A 15848-nucleotide genomic window follows, 5' to 3' on the forward strand; every position below is an offset into this window, starting at 1 on the left:
GAGAACAATGAGGACTGTAAAGAAAATAATACATGTCAGTGGTATATAAAGCTGGGGTAGAGCTGGTGGGGAAATGCACCTTTCACCAGGTGCTTTTGAGCTGCGACCTGAATGACAAGGAGAAGCTAATCGAGATCATCAGAAGTTTACAGGCAGGGAAACAGCAAGTGCAAAGGCCCTGAGGCAGGAAAGGGCTTGAGAAGTTCCAAGGACTGAAGAGGCTAGGCTGGCTGAAGCCTTTGGGAAGGAGGAGATTAGAACAGGAGAGGTGAAGAGGAGAGGCAGGGCAAGGGCAGGCAGGCCTGGGGCCACGATGACAGCTGAAGTCTATTCTGAGTGCAGTGGGAAACCATTAGAGGGTTTAGGTCGGGGTGTGACATGCCAAATCGTCTTTTAAAAAGCCCCTCTGGCTGTGTGTGGAAAACAGGTTCTGGAGGACAAAAGAACGACACGGCACCAGGTGGAAACTGTCACACTTGTCTAGGTGAGCAGGGATGGAGGCCCGAGCTGGGATGGCAGGGGGAGATCATGCCCCTCTCTTGGAGATACAGGGTGCAAGCTGGTAAAGAAACCTATTTCAGGGGAGGTGGTATAGATCAGCGGTAGAGCGCATGCTTAGCATGCATGAGGTCCTGGGTTCAATCTCCAGTAGTACCATTAAAAATAAAAAGCTTTCACTAATGAAAAAAACAAAAAAAAATTATATGAAAAGAAACCTGTTTCACAAGGTTTGACCTAGCACCTCCCAAACTGCCTTGACGATGGAGCCCTTTCTCCCGTAGCCCCCTTTCATCTATTGCTTCTGCGTGGCTGTTTCCTGGAACACACGTTAGAAGATGTGGCTGTTTGCTCCGCCCACTTCAGCTAAATTTTCATTCATGAAAGCCATCTTCTTTGCTGGTTTTGCTCTTGCCAGTAGGTCTGCACGTGATACTATATTTACCTGACTACACAAGTCAGTTATTCTCACCCTCCCCATGGCCCCTTCATTGCCATAAAGGGAGGTGGGTGGGAGACAGCCTTCCTGACCCCTGACCCTGGAAATTCAGGAGGCCCAGGCCTCTGCCACTGGGCTTCAGCAAACCTTCCAGCACCGCCAGGGACCTCAGACTCAAACACACTGCAGCTGGCTCCAGCCTGAATCAGAAACCCCAGCCCTGAGGATGACTAGGGTGTTAAATGGGAGCTCAATGCAAATCCTGGACCCAGCTTCTTTCAGTAAGAACTGTTTACACTGAACTTTCTCAGGCTTCACAAACTAAAGCTTAGCACGGAGATCAAACTCAGTGATTAAAAAAAGAAGAAGAGAGAAATTTCTTTCTGACAAGAAATTTTTATCTGCAGGTCTAAAGCTTCGGAGGATATTCAGAATTCTGCCCACAAGGGTGCTGAGTGCAGCTCCATCCATAGACACCCTCAGAACCCAGGAATTAGGCAAAGGAAAGAGGGTGTGGGGGACACACCGGAAGTGTCCTTGGGGTGGAGAGAAAGTCCACGAGCCCTTTCTCCAACAGCAGCTCGTGGCTGGTTTTCACCTGGAATAGCTTTGGCCTACATCCAGATGAAATGCCAGTTAGAAAGCTCTGCCCATTCACTCTTTCTGGGCAGACAGAGCAACAGTGGTGAGCTCTAATCATTTACAAAGGTCACGATCGAGAGCCAGCCCCGGAGCGCTCATTTAAAATTCGATTGATCCCTATTTGTAGTCAAGGAAAGAAAATGGGCACTTGGACTGTATTGTAATTATGGGGCTCCCAGGCAACCGTAAATAGATGTGCAATCTCGATACTGGCAAATACCTGGGAGAAGAAATTATTACTCAGGGAGAGCACGTCGCTAGGAAAGGTTGAAGATAAAATTGCGCATAAAAAAAATCAATCATCTTTTAGCTAATTTGCCCTGCTCACCACCCATCAGGGTTATCACAATTGTCAGATGTCTGCTGAATATATTAAAAGGAGGGTCTACTTGCTAAAAATGATCACCAAGAAAGCAAAGGCCGCAAACGGAGTGGGGACCCTGGAGAGCTGACACTGGGGGATTGGCCAGGTCCTTGTGTCTTGCTGAAGGACAGCGAAGTAGGGGAGCTCGCATCAGCTCTCAGGTCTGAGATGCACCCCCACTGTGGCCCTGCAAACACTAGCTCTGTGCCCACCCTGCTGATGACTGGGGAGCAGGGGCCTCCTACACCTGCTGGGAAAAGCCATCTGGGAAAAGGAAGGTCTGCTCACCCTGCGTGTGGTAGTGGAGACTGGCTGGCACATTCTGTGGCTCACAAGGGTAGAGCCGGGACTTTTCCTCAGTTTGACTAAGTCCGTCACTTGCTCCAGACAGCAGGACACCTGCCATCAGTGGTCCAGAGTCAGTCAAGGAGCAGCGACCTGGCCTCTTCTACCTATGCTGAACTTAAGTCAATGCACACTGCCCCCCAAAGCCAGAGAAGAAATGGTACATTCCTCCAAAAAGCTTTCTTGAGGTCGCTAGGGTCTGGCACAAGAACCTCACCCATTCTGGGCAGCGGGTCCCCAGCCAGACCCTTCCCAAAACTCAGCTCTGCACCCTGACTTTCCAACCCTCCTCTCCACCTGTGGGTGTAAGGTGAGCAGACACTCTTGCCTGCAAGCAGCCCACCACCTTCCCCACCGGCCACCTTCCCCCTGAGCCATCTTACATCCTCCCTCCAAAGCTGCAGTGAGGGTCGGGGCAAGAGGGACTAACTGTCTCCAGGAACAAGTCTTCTCCCAAAGCAGGCCTTCTGCTCCTGCCCTGAGAAGCACTCGCACTCTGAAAGCGCCATTCCAGTCACAGATGGATTTATGAAAAGTCTACCTCTAGTAAAGGTACGTTTTCCAGTATGGAAGTTTCTCAGAAAACTAAAAATAGAACTCCCTTATGACTTAGCAATTCCACTCCTGGGTATATATCCAAAAAAACCAAAAACCCCAATTTGAAAAGATACATGCACTTCAGTGTTCACAGCAGGACTATTTACAATAGCCAAGATATAAAAGCAACCTAAATATCCATCGACAGATAGTTGGATAAAGAAGTTGTAGTATACATATGAAAATGAATATACGTCTGTTCGTGTATGACTGAGCATTATGCTGTACACCAGAAATTGACACAGCATTGTAAACTGACTAGACTTCAATAAAAAATATATATATATACAAAATATACATATATATATATATATATATACAAAAAAAAGAAGTTGTAGTATATACATACAATGGAATACTACTCAGCCATAAGAATAAAATAATGCCATTTGCAGCAACATGGATGGACCTAGAGATTGTCATACTAAGTAAAGTAAGCCAGAAAAAGAAAGAAAAATACCATATGATATCGTTTATCTATGGAATCTAAAAAAAAAAAAAAAGACATAAATGAACGTATTTACAAAACAGACAGACTCACAGACATAGAGAACAAACTTATGGTTACCAGTGGGGAAGGATTAATTGGGAGTTTGAAATCTGCAGATACTAACTACTGTATATAAAATAGATAAACAACAAGGTCCTATTGTATAGCACAGGGAACTATATTCAATACATTGTAATGGCCTGTAATGAAAAAGAATATGAAAAGGAATATAAATAAATATATATATATGAATCAGTATGCTGTATACCAGAAATTAGTACATTGTGAATAGACTATACTTCGATAAAAAAATAAAGAAAAAAAGAAAGAGGATGTGGTTATGTGTGTATACACACACACACACACACACACACACACACACACACACACACACACGGAATATTACTCAGCCATAAAAAAGAATGAAATTTTGCCATTTGCAGCAACATGGGTGGACTTGGAGGGTATTATGCAAGGTGAAATAAGTCAGACAGAGAAAGACAAATATTGAATGATATCACATACGTGGATTCTAAAAAAATACAACAAACTAGTGATTATAACAAAAAAGAAGTAGACTCATGGATACTGAGAACCAATGGTTACCAGTGGGGAGAGGGAAGGGAAGAGGGGAGGGAGTAAGGAGTACAAACTATTAGGTATAAAATAAGCTATAAGGATATATTGTACAACCCAGGGGGAACATAGCCAATAATTTATAATAACTATAAATGGAGTATAACCTTAAAAATTGTGACTCATTATATTGTACACCTGTAACATATATTATTGTATAGGAACTATACTTCAATTAAAAAACAAAAGGTACGCTTTCCATGACCCAGTTGCAAGAGCTCATTAATTGATGGAGTCCTCCTAAACAAGTCTAATCCTGCTAACAACATACACCTCATAGAATACATTACCTGCAAACCGATGCCAGACAATTATCAAGTTTCTTCTTTATTTAATACAACACATTACATCACCACTGCAGCATGATTACCGTAGAAATGGTAATTTCATCCTTCTGTGTATCATTTTTATCCTAGAACACCCAGACAGGCCTGTCCCGGCAATGCCCAAATCTGTCCCACAATCCCCAGCTTGGACAACCACGGGGCCTCCTCCCTAGCTTTTCTGCCTTCAACTCTTGCCTTCTTTGAGTCCATTCTCCCCATGAAAGCCAGAGTGACCTTTGAAATACGTAAGTCAGATGTGTCCTGTTTCCGAAGCTGTTGGAGCAACTAAATTCACCTCCAGCCCCCGCCCTGTGGTTTACAGTGCCCTGCGTGGTGCGACCCAGCAGCCTCCTGGTCTCATCCCCTCCAGGCATGCAACTTACCCCCTTCTTCTTTGAACACTCACCCCAGGGCCTTTGCACTGGCACACCCTCCCCCATTTCTCTGCCAGAAACTTGATAATTGCCTAGCATCAGTTTGCAGGTAATGTATTCTATGAGGTCCTTCTCATCTCCCACAGTCACCACAGTTGTCACCTCCTCAGAGAGGCCTTCCCTAACTAGTCCAGCTGAAGTAGCCCTGTCACTTGCCTTCATATCACCCTGATTTATTTCTTCATGCTTCTTATCTGTATCTGAAATTATTTTTGTTCTGTGTTTACAGCATCTGAAGTTATTATATTTTTTATTACATGTTGACTCTCTGAGGGCAGAAGCTTAGTGTGTGCTGATAATGGCCATGTTCTCAGGGACTATCATAGATTAGGTGCTCAATAATGCTTATTGACTGACTGACAGATAACCCTTTTTTTTTAAAGTCCTCCCTTAGTTGGGACTAACAGATACACACTACTATATATAAAACAACAAGATCCTACTGTATAGCACAGGGAACTATATTCAATTTCTTGTAATAACCTATAATGGAAAAGAATCTGAAAAAGAATGTATATATGTATAACTGAATCACTATGCTGTACACCAGAGACTAACATATTGTAAATCAAATATACTTCAAGTAAAAAAAAAAGTAAAAAATAATTTTTTAAGTCCTCCGTTTATGCCTCTGTCCTGTGGGTCTCCTCAAAAGGACTGTCCTCAGCTGTGCCTCCACCACACCATCTCCACTCCCACCACTGCGGTTAGACTCTGCCCTTTTGCTTCTTTGAAGCTGGTCTCACCAAGACCACAAGTGCCACCTCACCCACTCCGGGGTGCAGAGCCTCATCCATGCCCCACGTCAACCTGCCTGCGTGTCCCAGCACGTGTAAACCCGACCCGCTGCTGCCTAGACTTAGCATCACCCCACACCCTTGCTTCTCTGACTGGGTTCCCTACTCCCATCCTTGCCCAAGACAGAAGCTCAGGAGCCTGGGGAAGGTGCTTTCTGTGTCCCAGCCGCACCCTCCCGCCCCAGCACACCTGATTTTGGCACAGCAATCATGAATGGTCGCCTGTACAAAGCCTGGGTCCCCTCTCAAAGGCATCTCTCAGCATCCATCAGACTTTACAGTGGCCACAGGAGGCCACTCAGCAGAGGGTAGAGGGATTAATACCCCAGAGTCAACGTGATGGTGAATTCTGTGTGTCAACTTGACTGGACCGTGGAGTGCCCAGATATTTGGTCAAATAGTATTCCGGGTGTGCCTGTGAGGGTATTTTTGGATGAGACAAACACTTGACTCGGTAGAGTCAAGCAGCCTGCCCTCCCCAGTGTGGGCAGCCCTCACCCAGTTTGTTGAAGGTCTGAATAGAACAAAAAAGACTGAACCCCCAAAGGAAATTCCTCCTGCCTGTTTGAGTTGGGAACATCGTTTTTCTTCCTGCCTTTGGACTTGAATTAAAACATCAGCCCTTCCTGGGTCTTGAGCCTGCTGGCCTTCAGTGGTCTTCTACCCAACTGATTCTCCCAGGCTCCCGCTGGCTGGTTGCAGATCTTGGGCTGCAGATCTCTGTGATCACATGAGCCAGTTTATGCAAGAGAACAGTTAGACTTAATTGATATTTTCAGGACATAACATTCAAAAAAACCTAGAATTCACATCCTTTTCAAATGCACATGAGCCAGTTTATTATAAAATAAGTCTCTCTCTTTATATATATATATATATATATATATATATATATATATATATATATATATATATATATTTAATTTAGTTACATGTAACAAATATATATAAAGAGAGAGACTTACATACAGAGAGATTTATTATAATGAATATTTAATATACTTATATTAAATATTATGAATATTTATATAGCCCATTGGTTCTGTTTCTCTGGAAAACCTAATCCAGGCAACCAGCAACCACTGGGAGATGAAAGCCAGTGGAGAGAAGCCCCAGCTCCGTGTCCTTCTGCGGGACAGTTCGGAGGAGCATTCCACATGGTTTCTCTGCCCACTGCCGTTACAGCTCCATCGCATCCCCTGGGCCCTCCCTCTGCTTCCGGGGCCTGCTCCTGCATCTCAAGCTGAGTCTCAGGCTTGCTTCCAGCAGGACCCAGCCTGGGGACCCGATGCCTCATTCTCTCACAGTTCCAGAGCGGAAGTTAGAAATCAGGACCCCTGGGCTAAAGTCAAGGGTCAACAGGGCCACACCCCTTCACGAGGCTCCAGGGGAGAATCTGCTCTGTGGTGCCTCTTCTCGGGGCACTGGCATCCCTTAGTCTGTGGCCGCATCCCTCCTGCCTTTGCTGCCATGGTCACTGCCTTCTCCTCTTCTGTCAAATCTCCCCCTGCCTCCCACAAAATACACATGACTGCACTTTGGGCCCACCTGGATAATCCAGGATAATCTCCCCATCTCAAAACTCTTCAATCATGCCTACAGTCTTTTTTTTCCCCCCTATAAGGTGAAGTTCATAGGTTCCAGGGGTTAAATTTTAGTATCTTCTGGGCATTATTCACCCATCATAAATCTCCCCATCACCCTTCCCATGAACTACTGTGAATGGCCTGTTCTCCGGCCCCATTAAATCCACCCTGCAGGCTGTAACCAGAGTATTCTAGAAGGCAAACCTGCCTAGGTAGCTGCACACTCCAGCCCTTCAATGGCTTTCTGCTGCCTGCAGGACACAGTGCTCACTGCCTCAACGAGGTCCAAACCCTCTCCCCGCTGCTCACCACACCACAGCTCCAGGCTCAGATGCCTTGGGGGCCAGGACTGCTGTCAGGTGGGAATGCGGATGCCAGATTTTTTAGAAAACCCTGGAATCCAGGTTTGGCTTGGTTTGGTTTTGAATGTGAAGCCTCTCAGTATTTAGATTTTGGCAGCTGATTTCAAAAGAAAATGTAACATACCGCAGGCCACCCCAAGAAGTCTTTGAGCTGCTCCCTTTCAACCTCTACCCAGCAGCTGCGGTACGTGCTTCTGTCTGGCTGCAGGCATCACCTGATCTCCCTCCTTTGCTGGAAATACTCCTCTGGCCACCCTGCCCCTGCCCCAGTATGCTCCCTGTCTGACTAACTCCTGCTTTCCTGGTGGACCGACCCCGTCCCAGCTCACATCCCCCTGCAGAGGTGGTGCTCACCTTCAGTCTCCCACCAGAACGTGGGAGCACCTCAAAGATAAGATTGAATCCTTCTGTGTCTGTTAGACAACCTGGCACTTGGGAAGTGCTCAACAGATACATTTAGAATGATGACTATGTCCTCACCCTTAAAAAAAATCAAACATTTTCTTTTCAGAGTAGACCCCCAAAATCACCAAATTTGGAAACATAAACATGCATTAAAGTTGTTTCAAAGGGACTCGTTAGTTAAATTTAGGCTTCAAGATCATTTGGTCTAATAGAGAACAAACTTATGGTTACCAGGGATAAAGGGGGTGGGAAGGGATAAATTGGGAGTTTGAGATTTGCAGATACTAACTACTATGTATAAAATAGATAAACAAATTTGTACTGTATAGCACAGGGAACTATGTTCAATATCTTGTGGTAACCTATAATGAAAAAGAATATGAAAGCGAATGTATGTATATGTATGACTGAAACATTATGCTGTACACCAGAAATTGACACATTGTAACTGACTATACTTCAGTGAAAAAGAAAGCAAAAAAAAAAAAAAATCATTTGGTCTACTCCAGCAAAAGACCAACTGGAAAAAACAGGTGCTGCCTGCATCTTATGGGCAGATTCACCAGCCACCGATTTGTATGTGGTTTGCTGCGAGCCCTCAGCTGATCATCCTGCCTCTTGGAGCTGGGACACCTGTATCTGTCTGCACACATCCGCATGCCCCTGCATCCGAGCTTAGCAGTACCACTGTGGGCAACATGAATCGTTCTCATGAGTGTGAGTGATGCTCACTTATATGCCTTGTGTGTACCAACTTAATCTCACCTGGTGTTGTAGCGTCCCAGACCCCCTACCAGGAAGGAGGGGAGCATTCCCACTTTGGGTAAATCAACCTGCTAGGATTTTATACCTGCATAGTATTACTGCAAAGGAATACCACAAAGTTTAGAGTGCTTCCCTCATCTCTCCCCCAGAAAAAGTCCATTGAAAGTAAATTTTACAAGAACCATCACAATGTAAGGAAGCCGAAGTTCAGAAATCAAAGTGTAAAATCAACTAGAGCATTGTGAAGGTGGGTTTCGGGAGGGCAGGCGGTATATATTTGGCCTAAACAAGCTGAAACAGTCACTTCTAAGCAGTTCAGCAGCTTTGTATTTTCCAAATTGTCTGCCGTCAACATGCACTGCCTTTAGAATCAAGCAAAGGATGAAATTTTTGAATATGTGGAGAAACTACTAATCAATTAGCAGAGGCTTCCCAAGAGTCCATGGTGTCTGGACTCTGTACTGCTGGGGCAATGGGAGGTGGGCAAGATTTTGCTCTCAGGGACATGTTACAGATTTAGGGAGCTAGAGCACCAACGTGTGGCCCTCCGCCCAGAGGAGGCTGGAGGACAGCAGGGTGGCTGGTGGGCAGCCAGCAGAGTAAAGCCCATGTGTGTGCAGTAGGGGATGAGGGTGTCCACGAGGTCTCACGTCCCAGGAGAAGCCTCATGGGGCTTTCAGTTGCTATGTTAATTCTGCTTTCACTGCACTATGTGTGTGCGTTTCCACCTCTTCATTGTCTTGTAACTCAGGTTACCAAAGCAAATAACTTGCTAAAGGAACAAAGTCTGACACTGAGGTCTTCTCTAAAGACAGAGACACAGGGTTTCGCCTGAGCACTGATGCACTTGTGAGAGACCCCAACCCCATGGCCCTTCCTGAGAAGCCTCTCCTGGTGCACTGGCTCTGGGAGGGACCGTCTCAGAGCCCAGCTCTGGGCCTGGCATGCATAAGTGACTGAATGAATCCTGAAGGATTAGATTCAATCTGAGCATCTTCTCTAACCCCGAACATGGTAAAGCCTAGTGGCAGTTGTGAGCATCACGGAGACAGAGCACAGTCGTGCCTCTGGACCTTCCCCTACAAGAGGGGACTAAGCTGACTGGGGGCTGCTGCACTCTTTACGTCAATATTTAGATATGATTGTAAGCCCCCCGCAGTGATCTGGAAAGCTCACTCCACATACAAGACCTGTTTGAGAAGGTGAGTTCACTCCTTGGAGATGAATTGATGTCCAGGGAGTCCTGAGTTAGAAAGGGGTCCAGCTCTGGGTATCTTGGCCCTCCCTCCTGCCTGGCACAAGCCTGACCACTCACCATAGGGAAGAGAAACCTTTTTTTTTAAAAGGAGCAGCGGGGAAGGTATATCTCAGTGGTACAACGCGTGCTTAGCAGGCACGAGGTCCTGGATTCAATCACCAGTACTTCCATTAAATAAATAAACCTAATCATCTCCCCCCTCAAAAAACACCCCAAACCCCCAGAAATTAACATAACATTATAAATTGACTATATGTCGATAAAAAAGAAAATGCTAATATTAAAAAAATAAATTTAAAAGGGGTTGGGTTGTACCATATAAAGCTGGTACAGCTTGCAACTGTCATCTTAACCAATTTAGAAGCAGTGGTATGTCCTGGCGGTGATGAATTCATCATCGAATCCAACACCACTTGGACGGTGGGTGCAAATGTGGCTAGATTTTCCATTTCCGTGGCTGTAAACCAGTGCTGTGAAGCAGGAAGTCTCACATCTCTAAGAGATGCAATTGTTAAGATTCTGCAAATAGAAAGCTATTAATTAACTCCGAAGCTCAGTCCCCAAAACTGTAAGCCTCCTTCTGGATGGCTCTTGCCCTCTCACCACCCAAGCCCTGACTGTTCAATCTGAGAATCTTCTCTCAGTCCCTGCTAGTTCAGACCTGGCTAGCTCTTGCCTGGATGGGAAAAGAGCCTCTGCCATCACACTGTAGGTGCAACACTTACAAAATATCGTGGAAAGCGCCTCTGGTGTTGTACAACTAGGGAGGGGCTGGCAAAAGCCTCCTTTATCGATTTAAATCTGATCCTGTTTCCACTCAGCCCTAAACCCACAGATCCTCATCCCCTGGGACCCTACTGCAAACCCTCCAGGCTCATTCCCTGAGTCAGAACCTGAATGAATCCTTGCAGCTCCTGAACCCGGCACTTACTGCTCCTTGCCTAGAAAAGCCTTCGCCACCACTTCAGTCTAATACATCCTATTCATCCTGTAAAACCCAGTGTCACCTCCCCCGAGTGACACCTCCCTCTTTGGGTGCTGCTTTGATACTTAACAGTGCATTTTCTACATCTCTGTAAACACGCATCACTTCTGCCATCTCTGTGAGTTTCTTAAAGACAACTTTTATCTTTGTAACCCTGGCTATTTGCACTGACCCTAGCCAAAGGGTGGGTGCTCAAACCCCACTTGAGGAACTGAACGAGGTGTTTGGGACATGCTGTGTGAGGGCCCAGGCTGCCACCTGGATCTTCAGTAAAATTCGCAAGGTCAAACAGGTGGAGGTTCTTGCAAGGACAGCTTCTTTTGACCATGAGATTCCTGACAGGTCAGTATCTGCCCCCATCACCCCCTCTACTCCCTACATCCGATGGGCTGGAGCTGGGCGGACGGCAGACGTGCCAAAGAGGCCAGGTGCACTTCTGCATCCTCCTATGGAGTCCTACGGACCTGCAGGCGATCCTGCTGAGCCCGAACCGAGGTCTGGGGCTGTTACACACTGATCCCTCTGCCGAGGCTGGAGGCCATAGCAGTGCCAGCAGTAATACTGCAAACTGGAGGTAATGTCCAGGGTAGAATGTTGGCCTTGGGGACCTGAATAGTGCCTCCCTCCCCTACCGCCCTCTCCCCTCAGACTCACTCATCCTCTAGCCTTTCCGCTGTTCACACTCCAGTAACATACGTGGCATTTCCACACCTTTGCACATGCTGTGCTCCCTGCCTGCAAGGCCTCTTCCACCTAGCCAGCTCTGCTCAGTCCCAGTGACCCTCATAGACATCCCTCCCTTGGTGACCTCAGTCCTGACCCCCCTATTCTGTGCAGACGTCCCAGCACCCAGCGCTCTGGTAATGATCTACTTCTCCAGTTCTTTCTTCCACCCACACATGGGGTCCTGAGGACAGGAATGACCTCTGTGTCCCAGGGGTTCCCTCAGGCTGGGGCAGTGTTTTCCATGCAGCAAGTGCTCAATGCGTGCTCATGGGCACAAAATCAGATGTTGAGAATGGTGGAAAAAGCATCGAGAGAACAGTTACCCCGGTCTGTGCCTCTCCCAGGAAGAGCAGGTATAAAATTCTTTCCTTTTCCTAGAGAAATATTTGCAAATCTTTTGCCAAAATCTCTGCAAGTGACTGTGTACAATTACTGTGAATGCTGTGGGTGAACAAAAAGGTTAACCCTGTTTAAGATACTATCTAACCACACAGACTGATAATGGGGTTATTGAACAGGCTTCTCAGCAGAGACACCCAGGCTTAGCAGGGCTGAGCCCCATCCCTCTCTTTTTTTTTTTATCTCCACCACCTTCCTTTCAACTAATGAGAGTTCCCTGCCTTCTCCTGTTCTGGTTTAACTATAACGATTAGTTTTAACCAAGCAGTTGGAGAGAAAACCACTGAAACGAATTTCAGAAAAGTTTTGCAGGTTGGAATAGAAGGCAACAGGGTGCTGAAAGGCACTACTGCTTCTGTGATTGTGTCCGTGGTCCGATCAAGCCAAACTATCATTTCAATGTTTTGATTTTTTAAAAGCACATGGTATATCTAAAATCTCAATTCCAAGAAGTGGAAATCTCCATTACACAAGAAATATCTCCATCAAAATTACCCGCTGGGCAGCTGGGGCCCGGGGGCAGCTGGAGAAGAAGGAGCTGGTCAAACCCTCTCCTCTGAGGTCAGGGTTTCAGAGGCGTCCCTCCCTCTGTGCAAACGAACAACCCACCACCAGACCAGACTCCGCGAGCTGTGTTTCTCACTCACCACCCTCCTTTACCAGATGAAGGACACTGATTCATGGCGAGGAGACACACATTTCAGGCCGTTTTTCATACACTGACAAGAAGTAAATTAGGAAATCATGTAAGTACAAAACACGAGTCATCCCTTCCTATTGATCACATGCAATTTACATCTTACAGAGATGTGAATTCTTGCATTCTCACTCCACAAGGAAAAAATCTCAATGATTTATTCATTTCAAATGAAAAATAGAAGGTAGATGAGAAGAATGACTTCACAGACGCAGCGTTCTCGGGGCAGTGGTGCGAGGCTCTCTCGCTCACTGCCCGAAGGGCTCCGTGTGCAAGTCCCTCTAATTAACAAGGTGAATCAGGCGGCAGCTCTCTAATTAGTGAGCATGACAAGCCAGCGGAAACAGGCAGGCAGACTGGTACACATAAGCTGGCCAACAAAGGCAAGGCATGTTTCAAGTGAAAAAATGTAGATTTCTGCTAAATACCTATTAAAAGTAAGACGGTTGGGAAAAAAAAAAAAAACACCTAATTTTAATCCGTATGTTTCATGGGTATTCACTTGTTCTCAGGGATCAGCTCCTCGGGTAAGACAGGGTTTGTGCCAGCCCTTTGTACAGCCTTTCCAGGCAAAGTGTTGCTAAAAACACGGGCGTTTTTGCTTGAAATAAGAATCGGCATCTTGGTTTGGGATTTATGATCCATTTGTGTGTGTTTTAGCCTAAGCAGTACCTGCCATTCATGTTTATTTCTAGTTCTTCCAAAACTCAGAGATGTCTAATGGGAAACCCTCTCTGGAGATTTGTTCAGTGCCGTTCAGTCCCGTGGGACATACGGCGGGGGCAGAAACCACCAGCTCCTCCACTCTCCAAAGAGGGGCAGAGCCCTCGCAGGGCCACACCTGGTCACCAGCTTGGCCTCAAGGTGAGAACAGGCTGCCGCTGGACACGGGCTTAGTCCCTGGCCATCTGCCTTGGTTTTACCTGTCTTTGCTCATTGGCCATCTTTACCCATCTTTGCTATCTTGAGGGCAGCTGCCAGATGAGCTCCCCATTGCATCAGCCAAGCTCCAGGGGTGCAGCCTGCAGTCACCTCCAGCACAGCAGCGTGGTGGTGGGGACACCACCAGTCACATTTACCCCCTAATTGATGTTTCCCGAGGACACGGCCACACCTTGCCAGCCGGAGGGACTGACTCCACTGAGGACAGTGAATGACCTCAGCATCTTTTCCACTTCAGGTGCTCACAGTGTTGCCAGAAAGGCATTTTCTTTCAGCATTGGGGACTAGTCGTTAGGTAGCTGCTAAAACGGTCTTGTGAATGAAGAACATACTGACTCAAATTCAGATACAGCACACTTCTATCCATGCCCAACTTCATGCTGGGCACTTCCTCTGGAGCAGGTGCTGATGTTACTACCGTTTATAGTCAGAGAAACAGGGCATCGGGAGGGGTCAAGAGTGTGCCCAGGGCCCCTCAGCTAGAAAATGCCGCTGGAAGCAGATGGTGAGCTCTGGGTTTATACTCCATCCTCACTCTCCTCTCCTCTCCCTCCTGAGACTCACATTCCCTGACTCTGGCCCGCAGACCAAAAGATGTCACTTCATAAAACTCAGTGCTCTTCCCACAAACAGCAAACTCTAAGACCAGTGGGCGACCAACGGTTGTTTGCAAAGAATAGTCTTCCTGCCTCTCTCTGGGAGAGAAATAAGAGAAGCAGGTTTAGAAATGTGGGGACCCTTGTGAGGGTACCCCCTCCCCCGGCATCTTTACCATCCCTGAAAGACTGAGCCTCGTGAAAGACTATTTCAAGGCAACTATAAGTGAGAAAGATCTGAAAAGCAGTCACGAAGGAAGGGAACAGTCAAAAGAAGAAATCAAAGGAAGCTGTGGCCACCTGGCAGGCTGCACGTGCCCCGCCCCGCTGTGGCCTGAGGTCTCCCTCCTGCATGTGCCAGGCAGCTCCCAGTTTAAATTTTCTGTGGGGTTTTCACTGCATCCAAGCAAACATCCCTTCACACGCCCTCTTCCCTCTTCGACTCTTCATTCATGATCAGGTTTACCTCTAGTCCCCATTTTAAGCACAAAGGCAACATTTAAGAGTTTCCAGTGGGGGTGGGAGGTATAGCTCAGTGGGAGAGTGCGTGCTCAGAGTGAAATCCCCCATTCCCCCATTAGAAGAGAAATAAAAAGAAGAGTCCTCCAGCACACACTGGTCCACGGGACAGCAGTGTCGAGGGGAGAGTGAGGGCAGGTGTGTCACTCTTGTCTTCTCCCCATCCCGACGTTCCTCATCTGCATCTGTCCCAGCTGATAGAAATTCCCCACAGCCAGGGATTCTCCTAGGGCCACACCCAGTCTGCCCAAGGGTAGTTCACATGTAGTTCATATTCTTACGGCATTGCTTTTCCATCAACAGATAACGTCAGAGACCAGGGCTAAATGGTGAATCATAATTAAGCGCTTGAATTCAGCATTCCCTGGTGAAAGGTCCAGGACAGGGTGTATCAGTTTCCTAGGACTGCCATAAAACATTTCCACAGACTGGGTGCCTTACACAACAGAAAGCGGTCTCTCTCTTTGGAGGCTAGAAATTTGTTGTTGTTTTCGTTTGGTGTGGGAGGTGGGAATTGGGTTTATTTATTTACTTATTTATTTAAATGGAGGTGCTGGGGATTGAACCCAGGACCTCATGCATGCTAGGCATGCACTGCATCACTAAAATATACCCTCCCCCAAGAGGCTAGGAATCTGAAATCAAGATGTCAGCAGGATCGGTTCCTGGTGAGGGCTGTGAGCCTCCTCCCACCTCTCTTCTAGATTCTTATAGCCTCGGGCATTCCTTGGTTTGGAGGTGGTGTTCCCTCTGTCTCGTCACCTCATCTTCCCTCTGTGTATCCAAATTTCCCCTTTTTATAAGGACACCAGTCAAACTGGACTAGAGTCTATCCTAATGACCTCATATTAACTTGGTCATCTGCAAAGATCTTATTTCCCAATAGGGTCACATTCACAGATACTGGGGGTGGGACTTCAGCATCTTTGGGGGACATAATTGGACCCATAACATAGGCGGAGTCACTAGTTTGGAAGTAGTCTCCAAGGCTGCAGCTGGGCAGGGAGCTGAAGTGTGTGGCTGGCCTGCTCTTACCAGAC

At 46.8% G+C, this 15848-nt stretch overlaps 1 long non-coding RNA gene across 4 annotated transcripts in view; it reads right to left on the minus strand.

Moving 5' to 3' along the window:
* Positions 1–15848, minus strand: part of LOC135322046 (uncharacterized) — a 209028-nt gene that overhangs the window by 13459 nt on the left and 179721 nt on the right. Inside the window, exon 5 of one of the 4 annotated variants that reach the window (XR_010382333.1) lies at positions 12702–12773. The exons of the other annotated variants lie outside the window; for them this stretch is intronic. This is a non-coding gene — a long non-coding RNA (uncharacterized LOC135322046). The remainder of the gene's footprint in view (positions 1–12701; positions 12774–15848) is intronic. 4 annotated transcript variants of the gene reach the window in all.

The sequence above is a fragment of the Camelus dromedarius genome, chromosome 9, assembly GCF_036321535.1.
Source record: "Camelus dromedarius isolate mCamDro1 chromosome 9, mCamDro1.pat, whole genome shotgun sequence".
NCBI lineage: Eukaryota > Metazoa > Chordata > Mammalia > Artiodactyla > Camelidae > Camelus > Camelus dromedarius.